The following is an 18,713-nucleotide window of genomic DNA, read 5'->3' as shown; positions in this document are numbered from 1 at the left end:
CTTAAGCTGTCCATGGGAAAGCATTAATGTTATATTTGATTTCAAATACATTGTGGACTGCTCTGGGGACCTACTGCACATGACCAATACCTACATGAGCTACCTGTGCATCAACTGCATGAGTCTGACATCACCTGAGCTCATCTTCATGTTTAACAAGATAAGTTCGCTGATGACACCTTTGGATCCTGAGGCAATGCCAAATTGCTACAAAAGATGTAAATATTTAGACTCAATTTCTGTATTTATGTGGATTGATAACCAAATAGTTAATGCATCAATATCAGGCTGTGGATCATACTTCGGTAGCACTGATTTGTATTTTCTTAATTTTAATTAAGTAGCTAGTGTATTCTCAAATGTAGCTTTTATTTCGTTTTTGGCAAGTTGTCTCTTCTTGAACTTGCCTCCTTTATTCTTAGATCCTATCACCTGTATGAGTTTGACATCGTTAAGACTATTTCTCTTTTCAAATGTCTGCATATATTATGTGTTTGTGGATTCTTTTTTATATCTTGTCCTTTTAACTTTTAAAATTTTTATTTCAATAATTTTTGGGGAAAAGGTGGTGTTTGATTGCCTGGAAAAGTTCTTTGATGGTGATTTCTGAGATTTTGGCCCACCCATCACCCAAGTGGTTTACACTGTACCCAATGTATAGTCTTGTAACCCTCACTCCCCTCCCACCCTTCCCCCAGAGTCTCCAAAGTCCATTATATCATTCTTATGCCTTTGCGTCCTCATAGATTAGCTCCCACTTATAAGTGAGAACATACAACGTTTGGTTTTTCCATTCCTGACTTACTTCACTTAGAATAATGGTCTCCAATTCCACCCAGGTTGCTGTGAATGCCATTATTTTGTTTCTTTTTATGGCACTGTAATATATATATATATAAAATATATATATTTATAAATATATAATATATATTTTTATAATGGTAAAATTATAAAATTATATATTTTAAAATGGTAATATATATATATTTATATATATATATAATATATATATTTTTTTCTTTATCCACATTTTCTTTATCCACTCATTGATTGATGGGCATTTAGGTTGGTTTCATATTTTTGCAATTGCAAATTGTACTGCTATAAACATGCATATGTAAGTGTCTTTTTCATATAATGACTTCCTTTCCTCAGGGTAGATACCCAGTAGTAGGATTGCTGGATCAAATGGTAGCTCTACTTTTGGTTATTAAGGAATCTTCGTACAGTTTTCCATAGTGGTTGTATTAATACTATTTTATATCCCCACCAGCATGTGAAAATGTTCCCTTTTCACCACATCCATGCCAATATCTGTTACTTTTTGATTTTAAAATTATGGCCATTCTTGTAGGAGTAAGGTGGTTTTGATTTGCATTTCCTTGATAATTAGTGATGTTGAGCATTTTTTCATGTGTGCTGGTCATTTGTATATCTTCTTATGAAAATCGTCTATTCATGTCTTTAGTTAACTTTTTGATGGAATTATTTGTTTTTGTTTTTTTTTTCTCTTGCTGATTTGTTTGATTTCCTTGTAGATTAAGGGTATTTGTCCTTTGTCAAATGCACAGTTTGTGGACATTTTCTCCCATTCTATGGGTTGTCTGTTTTCTCTGCTGGTTAATTCTTTGGCAGTGCGGAATTTTTTAGTTTAATTAGGTCCCATCTATTTATTTTTGTTTTAGTTGCATTTGCTTTTGGGTTCTTGGTCATGAACTCTTTGCCTAAGCCAATGTCTAGAAGAGTTTTTATGATGTTATCTTCTAGAATTTTTAGGGTTTCAGGTCTTAGATTTAAGTCTTTGATCCATCTTGAGTTTATTTTTGTATAAGGCAAGAGATGAGGATCCAGCTTCATTCTTCTACATGTGGCTTGCCAATTATCCCAGCACCATTTGTTGTATAGCATGTTCTGATCCTGCCTTATGTTTTTGTTTGCTTTGTCAACAATCAGTTGACTGTAAGTATTTGGCTTTATTTCTGAATTCTTTATTCTGTTCCATTGGTCTACATGCCTCTTTTTACACAGGTACTATGCTGTTTTGGTAACTACAGCCTTGTAGTTTGAAGTCAGGTAGTGCGATGCCTCCAGAATTGTTCTTTTTGCTTAGTCTTGCTTTGACTATGCACCATCTTTTTTTGTTGTTGTTGTTCTATATGAATTTTAGGATTATTTTTTCTAGTTCTGTGAAGAATGATGATGGGATTTTGATGGAAATTGCATTGAATATGTAGATTGCTTTTGGCATTGTGGTCAATTTCACAATATTTGCTCTACCCATCCATGAGCATTGGATTTGTTTCCACGTGTTTGCGTTGTCTACGATTTATTTCACAGTGTATTGTAGTTTTCCTTATAGAGATCTGTCACTTTTTGTTAGGTATATTCCTAAGTATTTTACTTTATTGCGGCTGTTGTAAAAGGGATTGAGTTCTTGATTTGATTCTCAGCTGGTTATTGTTGGTATATAGCAGTGCTACTGATTTGTGTACATTGATTTTGTATCCTGAATTTTACTGAATTCATTTATCAGATCTAGGAGCTTGTTGGATGAGTCTTTAGGGTTTTCTAGGTATATGGCCATATTATCAGTGAACAGTGACAGTTTGTCTTCCTCTTTACCAATTTGGATGCCTTTTATTTCTTTATCTTGTCTGATTACTCTGACTAGGACTTCCAGTATTATGCTGCATGTAAGTGGTGAAAGTGGGCATCCTTGTCTTGTTCCAGTTCTCAGGGGAAATGCTTTCAACTTTTCCCCATTCAGTATAACGTTGGCTGTGGGGTTTGTCATAGATGGCTCTTATTTCTTTGAGGTGTGTCCCTTCTATGTCAATTTTGCTGAGGGTTTTAATCATACAGCATTGCTGGATTTTGTCGAATGCTTTTTCTGCATCTATTGAGATGTCCATATGATTTTGGTTTTTAATTCTCTTTATGTGATGTATCACGTGTACTGACTTGTGTATATTAAAACATCCCTGCATTCCTGTTATGAAACCCACTTGATCATGGTGGATTATCTTTTTGATATGCTCTTGGATTCAGTTAGCTAGTGTAATATTTTGTTGAGGATTTTTGCATCAGTTTTCTTTTTTTGTTATGTCTTTGCCTGGTTTTGGTATTAGGGTGATACTGGTTTCATATAATGATTTAGGGAGGATTCCTTCTTTCTCTATCTTGTGGAATACTGTCAATAGGATTGGTACCAATTCTTCTTTGAATGTCTGGTAGAATTCAGCTGTGAAGCCATCTGGTCCTGGACTTTTTTTTTTTGTTGGTAATTTATCCATCTTCTCTAGGTTTTCTAGTTTATGTGTGTAAAGGTGTTCATAGTAGCCTTAAATGATCTTTTGTATTTCTGTGGTATCAGTTGTAATATTTCCCATTTCATTTCTGATTGAACTTAATTTTTGGATCTTCTCTTTTCATTTCTTGGTTAATCTTGGTAATGGTCTAATCAATTTTGTTTATCATTTCAAAGCAGCAATTTTTTGTTTCATTTATCTTTTATAGTTTTTTTTATTTGAATTTTATTTAGTCCTGCTCTGATATTTGCTATTTCTTATCTTCTGCTAGGTTTGGGTTTAGTTTGTACTTGTTTCTCTAGTTCCTTGTGACATGTGACTTTACATTTTCTGTATTCTTTCAGACTTTTTGATGTAGGCATTTAATGCTATTAACTTTCCTCTTAGCACCACTTTTGCTGTGTCCCATAGGTTTGGTGATGCTGTGTCACTATTATTGTTCAGTTGAAAGAATTTTTTAATTTTTTTTAATTTCATTGTTGATCTAGTGATTATTCAGGAGCAGGTTATTTAATTCCACTGTAGTCTGAGAGAGTACTTGATATAATTTTGATTTTTTAAAATTTATTGAGGCTTGTTTTTTGACTTGTCATATGGTCTATCTGGGAGAATGTTCCATGTGCTGATGAATAGAATGTATATTATGCAGTTGCTGGCAGAATGTTCTGTAAATATCTGTTAAATCCATTTTTTCTAAGGTATAGTTTAAATCCATTGTTTCTTTGTTGACTTTCTGTCTTGATGATCTGTCTAGTCCTGTCAGTGCAGTATTGAAGTTCCCCACTGTTATTGCGTTGCTGTCTATCTCATTTCTTAGGCATAATAATGATTGTTTTATAAATTTGGGAACTCCCATGTTATGTACATATATATTTAGGATTGGGATATTTTCCTCTCAGATTTATCCTTTTATTGTTATATAATGTTCCTCTTTGTTTTTTTAAACTGTTGCTGTTCTAAAGACTGTTTTGTCTGGTATAAGAAGAGCCTCTCCTGCTGGATTTTGGTTTCCATTTGCATGGAATATATTTTCCACCCCTTTACCTTAAGTTTATGTGAGTTCTTATGTGTTAGGTGAGTCTCTTGAAGACAGCAGATACTTGGTTGGTGGATTTTTATTTTTTCTGTTATTCTGTGTCTGTTAAGTGGAGCATTTAGGTCATTTACATTCAATGTTAGTATTGAGATGTGAAGTACTATTCCATTCATCATGTTAGTTCTTGCCTGAATACCTTTATTTTTTTCGTTGTGTTATTGTTGTATATGCCTTGAGAGATTTATCCTTTAAATAGGTTCTATTTTGGTGTTTTCAAGGTTTTATTTCAAGATTTAGAACACCTTTCAGCATTTCTTGTTGTTCTGGGTTAGTAATAGCAAATTCTCTCAGCATTTGTTTGTCTGAAAAAGACTTTATCTCTCCTTCATTTATGAAGTTTAGTTTTGCTGCATACAAAATTCTTGGCTGGCAATTATTTTAATTGAGGAGGCTAAAGATAGGACCCCAATCCCTTCTGGCTTGTAAGGTTTCTGCTGAAAAATCTGCTGGAAATCTGATAGGTTTTTCTTTGTGGGTTACCTGATGCTTTTGCCTCACAGCTCTTAAGATTCTTTCCTTTGTCTTGACTTTAGATAGCCTGAGGACTATGTGCCTGGGTATGATCTTTTTGCAAAGAATTTCCCAGGTGTTCTTTGAGCTTCTTGTATTTGGCTGTCTAGATCTCTAGCAAGGCTAGAGAAGTTTTCCTTGATTATTCCTTCAAATATGTTTTCCAAACTTTTAGATTTATCTTTGTCCTCATGAACACCAATTATTCTTAGGTTTGGCCATTTAACATAATCCCAAAATTTCTTGGAGACTTTGTTCATTTTTTTTTTTTGTTTCTTTCTTCTTTATCTTTGTTATATCTCATCTTATTGAGGAAAGTATTCAAATGGTCATCTTGCCATCTCAAAAGTAAAACTATGGAAAATACATGTCATGCAAACAGTAACCAGAAGAGACCTGGAGTGGCAATAATATATCAGACAAAATTAATTTTATATTAAAACTTGTCACAAGAAGAGTGATTCAGCAAGATAGAGGAGTAGGAGGCCCTGGCTCCTCCTTTCTCATCATTGCTACTAATTTAGCAACAATTCATGAACAAATTGGCTTTGTGAGAAATCATAAATTAATTGAAAGCGTGTTGCATCCAGGAAATATGAAATCAAAAGCCAGTCAGGAGATTGAAAACATGCCCTCAGCAGAGACCCTGCTCTTAGATTAGCTCTTTAGAATCAGAAAGAGAACCATAGTTTCCATCTTTACCCAGGGAAGGGAGGGGTTGCTGTGCATATCCACAACCCTAACTTTTCTGAGGGAGCTCCTCAAAGGACTGGCTTTTATCCTGCCAGTCTTGAAGCTCTGATTAGTCTGGAACAGTCTAGCAACCTGGGGAAGAATAGAGATGGCAGCCTAGGCTAGTAGACACAAGCGATTCTTCACCCTGCTCAACACAAAGCAAGTGGACAAAAACTACAGCTGCCTGCTTTACCTTGGGGAAGAAAAGAATTGGCAGAGGCCCCAGTCTCTCTAGCTGAGCTGATTAGTGGGGGTCTTCTCCTGTAGGAGGCCAGTCCGTGAAGACCAGGAGAGGTGCCTGTTTTGCCTAATGCACAGAAACCAACATAGAGAGTCAAGGAAAATGATGAATCAGGCAAAGATTCCAAACAAAGGAATAAAGTAAAATTTAAGAAATTGAACCTAATGAAATGAAGCTGTATCGTTTTCCTACTAGAATTAAAATAACTCTCATGAAAATGGCCCATTGAGATCAAGAAAACAATGTGTGAATAAAGTGAGAATCTCAACAAAGAGAGAGAATATTTACCCTGAACAGTAATATTGGAGCTAAAGAACACAATAATTAAACTGAAACACCAGAGGGGCTCAACAGCAGACAAGATCAAGCAGAAGAAAGGATCAGTGAACTCGAGAATAGGTCACCGGAAATAAATCAGTGAGAGGAGCAAAAATTGTTTCAAGAAACAAAAAAGAACATTAAATATTATTTAAAATTAAATCCATCAAGAAGATATAATGATTATAAAAATATGTGTATATGTGTAAGTGTGCATGTGTGCATATACATGTATGTGTATATACCTAACAGAGCCCCAAAATAACTGAAGCAAAAACTGAGAGAATAGAAGCGGGCAATAGAAAATTCAACAATTATGGGTGACAATTTTAAATCTTTGCTTTCAATAATAAATAGAACAATGAGACAGACAATCAGCAAGGAGCTACAAAACTTAAATAACAATATAAACCAATGAGAACTAACAGACATCTAAAGAACATTCCAACCAACAATAGCATAATGTATATTTTTCTGAAGTGCATATGGAACAATTTCCATCATAATAGACCATATGTTAGGCCATAAAATAATCTCTACATATTTGAAATAATTGAAATCATACAAATTATTTTCTCAAAATGCAATGGGATGCTATTAGAAATAAATAATTGCACAAATATGTGAAAATTAATACACTCTTAATTGATGAATCAAAGAAGAAATCACAGTAAATATTGGCCCTAAGATTCTTAACGAATACTAGGAAACCAAATCTAACACCATATAGAAAAGATTATACAGAATGACCAAGTAGAATTGGTCCAAGAAGTATAAAGTTGGTTCAATGTATACAAATCAATCAGTATTATACAATAAATACTACACCTATTATGTATCCACAAAAATTTACAAGCTGAAAAAAGAAAACAGAATTAATACATCATATTAGTAGAAAAAAGCAAAAACCATAAGATTGTCTCAAGAGATGCAGAAAAGGCACTTGAAAAAAATCTAACACCTTTCCATAGTGAAGATAGTCAAAAACAATGTAAGGAAACTTGCTCAATCTGACAAAGGGCATTTACAAAAACAAAAAACACAGCTAACATCATTCTTAACAATGATAACAGTAGTTGGTCAACTCACCTGGTGTCTCCTGCCAGGTCCAGCAGAGGTGGGGAGATGGAAAGGAAGGGGAGAGGTGAAATCAGTGATAAGTACAGACAACCAGGGTGTAAGCCTCAGCTCTGCCTCCCACTAAAGAGTGAATTTGGGTAACACTTTAACTTGCTGAGCTTCAGGCTGGTGGCCTTCCTCTGCACCACTGTGTCTTAAAACGTGAATCACTTTGCAAGCATGTTAATAAGGAGGATTCATACACTCTTTCCCAGACTCTCTGAATCAAGACGTTTGGGAGGTGATTGAACTGGACATTTTTCAAAATTTCCTTAGCTAATCTTTAAGTAGAATAAAATTTGACAATCACTACACATATGACTTTTAAAAACAAAAACTTTATATTTTAGAACAGATTTGTGTTTACAGAAAAATTACAAAGATGGTATAATGTGTTTCCATGTACCCTGAACGTGGTTTCCTCTATTACTAACATCTTATGTTAGAATGGTATATTTGTTACAATTCATGAACCAATACTGATACATTGATGATAACGGTAATGATGTTGTTGATGATTGTTCTGATAATGTTACTGTTACTATTAACATGAGTCCATGGTAATGATGATGTTGATGATTGTTCTGATAATGTTACTGTTACTATTAACATGAGTCCATGCTTTGTTCATATTTCCTTAGTTTGTAGCTAATGATCTTATTCTGTTCCAGAATTGCATCCAGGATACTACATCATATTTAGTCATCATGTCTTCTAAAGCTGTTGTTTGCTGTAACAGTTTCCCTTTCTTGTTTTTATGCCCTAGACAATTTTGAGGCATCAGACATTTTTCATGGATATTTATTTTACACTTTGGGCTATAATCCAATACTACTTCATTTACTTCGTCACTCAGATTGTTCCAGTTTTGGCTATTGGAAGTTCTTTCCATTGACTCTTGTATTGGTTTGATATATTTTCATCATTGTGGATTTTTTTCCTATTTTTTAATTTTTGAGTACTTTCTTATTTTCAAGTACTTCAAGATAATCCAGGCTCATTTTGCATATTTCTTGTCCCAGCCCTAAAATCAGCCATGTCTCCAAGGACCTCTGATTCCTTTTGTTGGAGAATGGTATTAGAAACCACGATCTGAGCATCAGGTTGCCACCAGGATGTTATTGTTTATAAAGCCTCTCAGTGGACAGAGCCAGAAGATATATGTGTGTTTATTAAGCAATGTATATATGCATATCTATAAATATTTCTATATGGAAGCAATGTCTATAGGAAGATAAACATGAGTTCATACTGCGATCAACTGTAATCCATTACCACATGAATCATTCTAACCTGCTCCCCTTGGCTATCTCTAAATTCTTACTCCAACAGAAAAAAACAGGCTCTCAACATCTGCCATCTACTTACTTAATTATTCAAATCTAGTGTACATCTATAGCACTACTAGAATTGTTAACCCATACCCACATGGGAAAAAGTTTATCAACTAGAGTACAGTGCTCAGGTACAATGTTTTTTGCAATCTGAGTCTCCACTGATTTCTAAAATTACTTACATCAGCATCTTTTTTCTTCATCCTCTTCAGTGAAGTGTTTCATCCATTTGTAATGCAGTTAGATTGTTTGTAACAGTCTGAATTTCATTTTGAGATCCCTGACCTGCTAAATTACATTTTTAATTGGCATACATTATCGTTCCTACTATTCGCTTTTTTAATGAAGTGAACTTCACAAATATGAAATGAACTATTTGAATGTGAACAACTTAGTGGCGTTTAGGACATTCACAACTTGTTCCAGAACATTTTTATCACCCCTAAAGATCTGATGTCTTTATATGACTTTGATATCAGGGTAATTCTGACATCATAGAAGGAGTTAGAAAGTGTTTCTTTCTTCTCTATTTTTTGTTAATGTTTGAGAAAAATTGATGTTAATTATTTAAATGTATGGTTGAATTCATCAGTAAAGCCATAAGGTCCTGGGATTTTCTTTGTTAGAAGGTGTTTAATTATTGATTTAACATCTTTACTTGTTTTAGGGCTGTTAGGATGTTCTATTTCATCTTGAGCCACCAAGGGTAATTTGTATTTCTACGATTTGTCTGTTTTTTCTGTTATTTAATTTGCTGTAGTAATGTCCCCACTTTCATTTCTAGTTTTAGCTATTTGTGTATCCTCTTTTTTTCTCCTTCTGTCTAGCTAAAGTCTTGTCATTTTGTTGATTTTTTTTTAAGGACCAGCTTTTGGTTTTGCTGAGTCTCTACTGCTTTCTATTTTGTTTACCTCTTTTAATCTTTATCTCCTTTCTTCTGCTAACTTTGGGTTAAGTTTGATATTTATTTTCTAATTCTTTAAGGTGTAGTATTGGGTTGTTAGTTTAGAATCTTTCTTCTTTTATAAATGTTTGTGTCTCTAGCTATAAATTCCTCACTTAGCCTTGCTTTTGCTGCATCCCATTACTGTGGCATGTTAAGTTTTGTTTGCATTTGTGCCAAGGTATTTTCTGATTTCTTGTGTGATTCATTTTTTGACTCATTTATTTTCAGTGTATCATTTAGTCTCCATATATTTGTGAATTTTCTAGTTATTCTTCTATTATTGACTTCTAGCTTCATTTTATCACAGAGAATATTCTTTGTGTAATTTCAGTCTTTTAAAATTTATTGAGACTTGTTTTGTAGCCTAACATATGGGCTATCTTAGCTAATGTTCCAGGTACACTTGAAAAGTATGTATTCTGCTGTTGTTGGGTGGAGTATTCTGTCTGTGTCTGTTAGGTCTAGTGTTGTTCAAGTCTTCTATTTCCTATTGAGCTTCAGTTATTTTGTTGTATGTATTATTAAAAGTTTAGCATTGAAATCTCTATTATTGTATAACTATGTTTTCTCCCTTTAATTCTGTCAATGTGTGCATACTCCACTTCTCTGTTCTTTCTTGTGTATGATGTTTATATCTTCTTGATAAATTGACCCTTTTATCAATATACAAAGTCCTTATTTGTATCTTGTAATTGTTTTTGAGTCAAAGTCTGTTTTGTCCAATACTATTACTGCATAACCACCCCAACTCTCTTCTGGTTACTGTTTGAAAGAAATGTCTTTGTATATCTTTTTAATTTCAATATATTTATGTCCTTTGAACTAAAATGAATTTCTTGTAGACAGCATACTCTTGGATCATATTTTTCAAATCCATTTTGTCATATCTCTGCCTTTTGATTGGAGCATTTAATTCATTCACACATAACATATTTGTTTGAGGAAGGGTTTATTTCTACCATTTGGGGTATTTGTTTTCTAAATGTTTTATACCTTTTTTATTCTTTGTATCCTCCATTTGTCTTGTTTGTGTTTTGTTATTTGGAGTGTATTGTTTGGATTTCCTTCTCATTTCCTTTTGTGTATATTTTTGGGAAAATTTCTTAGTGATTACCATAAAGGTTATAATTAAAATCATAAATTTATAACAATATTATTTAAATTTTTACAAATTTTGCTTCAGTACTATACAATAACTACATTACTATATAGTTTCATTCCCTGCCTTTACAGTTGCTTTCACAAATTACATTTTTGGATATTGTGTGACTATTAGCATAAATTTATAGTGATGTGTATTTATTTGTCTTTTAAATCATATAGGAAATATTATAAAAAGAAGAGTTGCAATCCCGAATGTGGTAATATAGACTTTTATATTTATCTATGCAATAACTTGTATTTGATTTCTATATTTCTTTTTTTTTTTTTGACACCTGGTATAACCATGTGGCCTGTTTTATTTTTTTATTATTCTTACTTTAAATTTTTATTTTTCCATGGGTTATTGGTGTACAGGTGGTGTTTGGTTACATGAATAAGTTCTATAGTGGTGATTTGTGAGATTTTGGCATGCCCATCACCCGAGCTGTATACACTGCACCCTATTTGTAGTCTTTTATCCCTCACCCCGCTCCCACCCTTTCCCCCCAAGTCCCCATAGTCCATTGTATCATTCTTATGACTTTGTCCCCTCATAGCTTAGCTCCCACATACCAGTGAGAACATACGATGTTTGGTTTTCCATTCCTGAGTTACTTCACTTAGAATAATAGTTTCTAATCTCGGCTGGGCACGGTGGCTCACGTCTTTAATCCCAGCACTTTGGGAGGCCGAGGCGGGCGAATCACCTGAGGTCGGTTGCTCGAGACCAGTCTGACCAACATGGAGAAACCTCATCTCTACTAAAAATACAAAATTAGCCAGGTGTGGTGTTGCATGCCTGTAATCCCAGCGACTCGGGAGGCTGAGGCAGGAGAATTGCTTGAACCTGGGAGGCAGAGGTTGCGGTGTGCCAAGATCACACCATCTTGCGGTGTGCCAAGATCACACCAGGCACTCCAGCCTGGGCAACAAGAGCCAAACTCTGTCTAAAAACAACAACAACAACAACAACAACAAAAACAAGTCTTCAAGAACAACAACAACAACAACAACAACAAAAACAAGTCTTCAATCTCATCCAGGTCGCTGCAAATACCATTAATCCATTCCTTTTTATGATGGAGTTGGTATTTCAGTACGTGTCTTTATCCACTCATAGATTGATGGGCACTTGGGTTGATTCCACAATTTTGCAATTGCAGATTGTGTTGCTATAAACACGCCTGTGCAAGTATCTCTTTGGTATACTGACTTTTATTCCTCTGGGTAGATACCCAGTAGTGGGATTACTGGATCAGTTGGTTCTACTTTTAGTTCTACTTTTAGTTCTTTAAGGAATCTTCACACTGTTTTCCATAGTGGCTGTACTGGTTTACATTCCCAACAGCAGGGTAGTTTTCCCTGATCACTGCATCCACGCCAACATCTACTGTTTTTTTCTTTTTTTTTTTTTTTCATTTTTAATAAGGGCCATTTCAGCTTAGGTAAAATGGTATCACATTGTGCTTTTGATTTGCATTTCCTTGATCATTAGTGATGTTGAGCATTTTTTCATATGCTTCTTGGCCATTTGTATTCTTTTGAGAATTGTCTATTCACATCCTTAGCCTACTTTTTGATGTAACTTTTTTTTTTTTTTTTTTTTTTTTTTTGAGACGGAGTCTCTCTCTGTCACCCAGGTTGGAGTACAGTGGCCGAGTCTCAGCTCACTGCAACCTCCGCCTCCTGGGTTCAAGCAATTCTCCTGTCTCAGCCTCCTGAGTAGCTGGGACTACAGGCACACATCACCATGCCTGGGTAATTTTTGTATTTTTAGTAGAGATGGGGTTTCACCACATTGGCCAGGCTGGTCTCGAACTCCTGACTTCGTGATCTGCCTGCCTCAGCCCCCCAAAGTGCTGGGATTACAGGCATGAGCCACTGTGCCCAACCGTTTATTTTTTTCTTGTTGATTTGTTTGAGTTCATTGTAGATTCTAGATATTAGTCCTTTATCAGATGTATAGATTTCAAAGATTTTCTCCCACTCTGTTTGTTATATGTTTACTCTGCTGACTGTTCCTTTTGCTGTGCAAAAGCTCTTTAGTTTAATTAAGTCCCAGCTATGTATCTTTGTTTTCCTTGCATTTGCTTTTGGGGTCTTGGTCATGAAATCCTTGTATAAGCCAATGTCTAGAAGGGTTTTTCTGATGTTATCTTCTAGAATTTTCACAGTTTCACGTCTTAGATTTAAGTCATTAATCCATCTTGAGTTGATTTTTATGTAAGGTGAGATGAGAATCCAGTTTTTCTCCCACAAGTGGCTAGCCAATTATCCCAGCACCACTGGTTGAAAAGGGTGTCCTTTCCCCACTTTATGTTTTTGTTTGCTTTGTTGAAGATCCGTTGGCTATAAGTATTTGGGTTTATTTCTGGGTGCTCCATTTTTTTCCATTGGTCTATGTGCCTATTTTTATACCAGTACCATGCCATTTTGGTGATTATGACCTTATCGTATTGTTTGAAATCAGGTAGTGTGATGCCTCCAGATTTGTTCTTCTTGCTTAGTCTTGCTTTGGCTATGCACCCTTTTTTTTGGTTCCATATGAATTTTAGAATTGTTTTTTCTAATTCTGTGAAGAATGATTTTGATATTTAGATGGGGATCGCATTGAATCTGTAAATTGCTTTTGGCAATATAGTCATTTTCACAATATTGATTCTACCCATCCGTGAGCATGGGATGTGTTTCCATTTGTGACATGTATGATTTATTTCACAGTGTTTTGTAGTTTTCCTTATAGAGGTCTTTTGACTCCTTAGTTAAGTATATTCTTAAGGTTTTGTTTGTTTGTTTGTTTGTTTTTCTTTTTTTTTTTTTGCAGCTATTGTAAAAGGGTTTGAGTTCTTCATTTGATTCTCTGCTTGGTCACTGTTGGTGTATAGAAGAGTTACTGATCTGTGTACACTAATCTTGTATCTGGAAACGTTGCTGAATTCATTTATCAGTTCTAGGAGTTTTCTGGAGGAGTCTTTAGGATTTTCCAGGTAAATGATCACATTGCCAGCAAATGGTGACAGTTTGACTTCCTCTTTACTGATTTGGATGCCCTTTATTTCTTTCTCTTAGCTGAGTGCTTTGATTAGGACTTCCAGTACTAGTTGAAGAGAAGTGGTGAGAGTGGCATCCTTTTCTTCTTCCAGTTCTCAGTGGAAATGCTTTCAACTGTTCCCCATTCAGTATTATGTTGGCTGTGGGTTTGTCATAGATGGCTTTTATTAAATTGAAATATGTCCCTTGTAAGCCGATTTTGCTGAGAGTTTTAATCATGAAGGGATGCTGGATTTTGTCGAATCCTTTTTCTGCATCTTTTGAGATGATCATATGATTTTTGTTTTTAATTCTGTTTATGTGGTGTATCACATTTATTGACTTGTGTATGTTAAAGCATTCTTGCATCCCTGGTATGAAACCCACTTGTTTATGGTGGATTATCTTTTTGATATGTTGTTGAATTCAGTTAGCTAGTATTTTGTAAAGGATATTTGCATCTATGTTCATCAGGGATATCGGTCTGTAGCTTTCTTTTTTGGTTATGTACTTTCCTGATTTTGGAATTAGGCTGATGCTGGCTTCATAGAATAAATCCGGCAGGGCTCTGTCTTTCTCTGTCTTGTGGAATAGTGTCAAAAGAATTGGTACCAATTCTTTAAGTGTCTTGTAGGATTCTACTGTGAATCCATTTGGTCCTGGACTTTTTGTTGTTGTTGTTGGCAGTTCTTAAATTATCATTTCAATCTCGCTGCTTGTTATTCGTCTGTTCAGGGTATCTAATTCTTCCTGATTTAAGCTAGGAGGTTAGTATTTTCCCATTAATTTATCTATCTCTTCTAGGTTTTCTAGTTTATGTACATAAAGATGTTCATAATAGCCCTGAATGATCTTCTGTATTTCATTGGTGTCAGTTGTAACATCTCCCGTTTCATTTCTTATTGAGGTTATTTGGATTTTCTCTCTTCTTTTCTTGGTTAATCTTGCTAATGGTCTATCAATTTTATCTTTTCAAAGAACCAGCCTTTTGTTTCATTTATCTTTTGTATCTTTTTGTTTCAATTTCATTTAGTTCTGCTCTGATCTTGGTTATTTCCTTTCTTCTGCTGGGTTTGGGTTTGGTTTGTTCTTGTTTCTCTAGTTCCTTGAGGTGTGACTTTAAAATGTCAGGTTGTGTTCTTTCAGTATTTTTGATGTAGGGTGAACATCAAAAAAAAAAACTTTCCTTTTAGCACCGCCTTTGCCATATCGCAGAGGTTTTGATAGGTTATGTCACTATTGTCTTTCAGTTTGAAGAATTTTTAAATTTCTGTCTTGATTTCGTTTTTGACCCAGTGATCATTCTGGAGCAGGTTATTTAACTTACACGTAATTCCATGGTTTTGAAGGTTCCTTTTGGAGTTGATTTCCAGTTTTATTCCACTGTGGTCTGAGAGAGTTCTTGATATAATTTCAATTTTTCAATTTTCTTAAACTTACTTAGGCTTGTTTTTGTGGCCTATCATATGGTTTGTCCTATCACATGGTCTATCTTGGAGAAAGTTCCATGTGCTGTTAAATAGAAGGTATATCCTGTGGTTATTGGATGGAACATTCTGTATAAATCTGTTAAGTCAAATTGTTCCAAGGTCTAGTTTAAATTCATTGTTTCTTCGTTGGTTTTCTGTCTTGATGACCTGTCTAGTGCTGTCAGTGGAGTATTGAAGTCCACCATTATCATCGTTTTGCTCTCTATCTCATTTCTTAGGTCTATTAGTAATTGTTTTACAAAATTGGGAGCTCCAGTGATAGGTGCATAGATGTTTAGGACTGTGATATTTTCCTGTTGGACAAGGCCTTTTAGTATTATATAATGTCCCTCTTTGTCTTTTTAAACTGCTATTGCCTTAAAGTTTGCTTTGTCTGATATAAGAATAGATACCCCTGCTCGCTTTTGGCGTCCATTTGCATGAGATGCCTTCTTCCACACCTTTACTTTAAGTTTATGTGAGTCCTTCTGTGTTAAGTGAGTCTCTTGAAGGCACCAGATAGTTGGTTGGTGAATATTTATTTATTCTGTGGTTCTGTATCTTTTAAGTAGTGCACTTAATCCATTTATAGTCAATGTTAGTATTGAAATGTGAGGTACCATTCCATTCACTGTACTATTTGTTGCCTGTGTACCTTTTTTTTGTTTTTTGTTTTCACTTTTTAAATTGTATTTTTGTTTTATGGGTCCTGTGAGATTTATGCTTTAAAGAGTTTCTGTTTTGATGTGTCTCTAGTATTTTTTTTTTTTTTAAGATTTAGAGCTCCTTTTAGCAGTTCTTGTAGTGGTGGCTTGATAGTTGTGAATTCTCTCTGCATTTGTTTATCTGAAAAAAACTGTATCTTTCCTTCATATATGACGCTTAGTTTCACTGGATACAAATTTCTTGACTGACAATTGTTTTGTTTAAGGAGGCTGAAGATGGGGTCCCAATCTCTTCTAGCTTGCAGGGTTTCTGCTGAGAAATCTGATGTTAATCTGATAAGTTTTCCTTCATAGGTTACCAGGTGCTTTTGTCTCAGAGCTCTTAAGATGCTTTCCTTCATGTTAACTTTAGATAACCTGATGACAATGTGCCTAGGCAATGATTTTTTTGCAATAAATTTCCCAGGTGTTCTTTGTACTTCTTGTATTTGGATGTCTAGGTCTCTAGAAAGTCTGGGGAAGTTTTCCGCAATTATTCCCCCAAATATGTTTTCCAAACCTTTAGATTTTTGTTCTTCCTCAGAACACCAATTATTGTTAGGTTTGGTCACTTAACATAATCCCAGACTTCTTAGGGGCTTTGTTCATATTTTTTTATTTTTTTACTATGTCTTTGTTGGATTGGGTTAATTCAAAGACCGTGTCTTCCAGCTCTGAATTTCTTTCTACTGCTTATTCAATTCTATTGCTGAAACTTTCCAGAGCATTTTGCATTTCTGTAAGTGTGTTCAATGTTTCCTGAAGTTTTCATTGGTTTTTCTTTATGATATCTATTTCTTTGAATATTTCCCCTTCACTTGTATCATTTTTTGGATTTCCTTGCATTGGGCTTCATCTTTCTCTGGTGCCTCCCTGATTAGCTTAATAACTAATTTCCTGAATTCTTTTTCAGGTAAATCAGGAATTTCTTAGTTTGGATCCATTGCTGTTGAGCTAGTGTGATTTTTAGAGGTGTTAAAGAGCCTTGTTTTGAAGGATAATGTTGCTGAGTATGGAATTTTTGTCTGATAGTTTTTGTCTTTTATCCCTTTAAAAATGTTATCCCTTCTATACCCAATAATAATCCAGCTGAGCACCAAATTAAGAACACAATCCCATTTTCAACAGTCACACACAAAAAAATAAAATACCTAAGACTATATCTAAACAAGGGGTGAAATATTTCTAGAATGAGAATTACAAAACTGAAGGTCAAAACACTGCTAAAAGAGATCAAAGATGACACAAACAAATGCATAAACATTCCGTGCTCATGGATAGGAAGAATCAATATCATTAAAATGTCTATACTGCCAACAATAATCTATAGATTCAGTGCTATTCCTATCAAAGTACCAAGATCATTTTTCAAATAATTAGAAAAAAAACTATTATAAAATTTATATGGAATCAAAAAAGAGTACAAATAGCCAAGGCAATCCTTAGCAAAACAATGAAGCAGGCAGTATCACATTACCTGTCTTCAGATTATACTACAGGACTATGGTAACCAAAACAGCATGGTACTAGTACAAAAACAGCATGGTACTGGTACAAAAACAGAAACATAGACCAGTGAAACGGAATAAACCACCCAGATATAAAGCTGCAAACATACAATCAATTGATCTTCAACAAAGATGACTAAATTAAGTAATGAGGAAAGGATGTCCTATTCAATAAATAATGCTAGGAAACTGGCTAACCATATGCAGAAGAATGTAACTGAACCTTTACCTATCATCCTATATAAAAATTAACTCAAGATGGATTAAATACTTACATGTAAGACCTCAAACTGTTGAAACTCTAGAAGAAAACCAAGGAAATATTCTTTTAGGCATTGACCTAGGCAAAGACCTCATGACTAACTCCTCAAAAACAAATGTGACAAAAACAAAAATGGATATATGAGACTTAATTAAACTGAAAAGCTTCTGCATAGCAAAATAAACTATCAAGGGAGGAAACATACAACCTACAGATTGGGAGAAAATATTTGCAAAGTATGCATCTGACAAAGGTTTAATGTCCAGAATATGTAGAAACTTAAACACATCAATGAGAAAAAAAAAAAAAAAAACCCAACTCCATTTAAAAGAGGGCAAAGGACAGACACTTATCAAAAGGAGACATGCATGTAACCAACAAATATATTTTTAAAATGCTCAACATTACTAGTCATTAGAGAGATGTAAATCAAAACCATAATGAGATACCATCTCACACCAGTCACAATGATTATTACAAACAAGTCAATAAATAGCAGATGTTGGCAAGGGGGTGGAGAAAGGGAATGCTTCTACATTATGAGTGGTAATGCAAATTAGTTCAAGCCTTGTGGAAATCATTTGGAGGTTTCTCAAAGAACTAAACATAGAACTCAAGCATAGAACTCAATAAAAATGGGACTCAGCAATCCCATTATTGGGTATATACCCAAGGAAAAATAAATTGTTCTACCAAGAAGACACACTCATATGTTTAATGAAGCACAATTTACAATAGCAAAGAAATGGAATCAACTCAGGTGGCCATTAATGGTGGATTGAATATAGAAAATGTGGTATATATACTCAATGGAATATTATGCAGTCATACAAATGAACAAAATCATGTCCTTTGCAACACCATGGATGTAAATCAACTCAAAATGCCAGAATGATTCTTTTCCTCCAAACTACTGCAGTACCTCTCCAGTGAGGATTCTGAACCAGGCTGAGATGGTTGAAATGACAGAAACAGAATTCAGAATATGGA

The sequence above is a fragment of the Macaca mulatta genome, chromosome 10 (genome assembly GCF_049350105.2).
Source record: "Macaca mulatta isolate MMU2019108-1 chromosome 10, T2T-MMU8v2.0, whole genome shotgun sequence".
Classification (NCBI taxonomy): domain Eukaryota; kingdom Metazoa; phylum Chordata; class Mammalia; order Primates; family Cercopithecidae; genus Macaca; species Macaca mulatta.
This window is presented reverse-complemented; position numbering follows the sequence as displayed.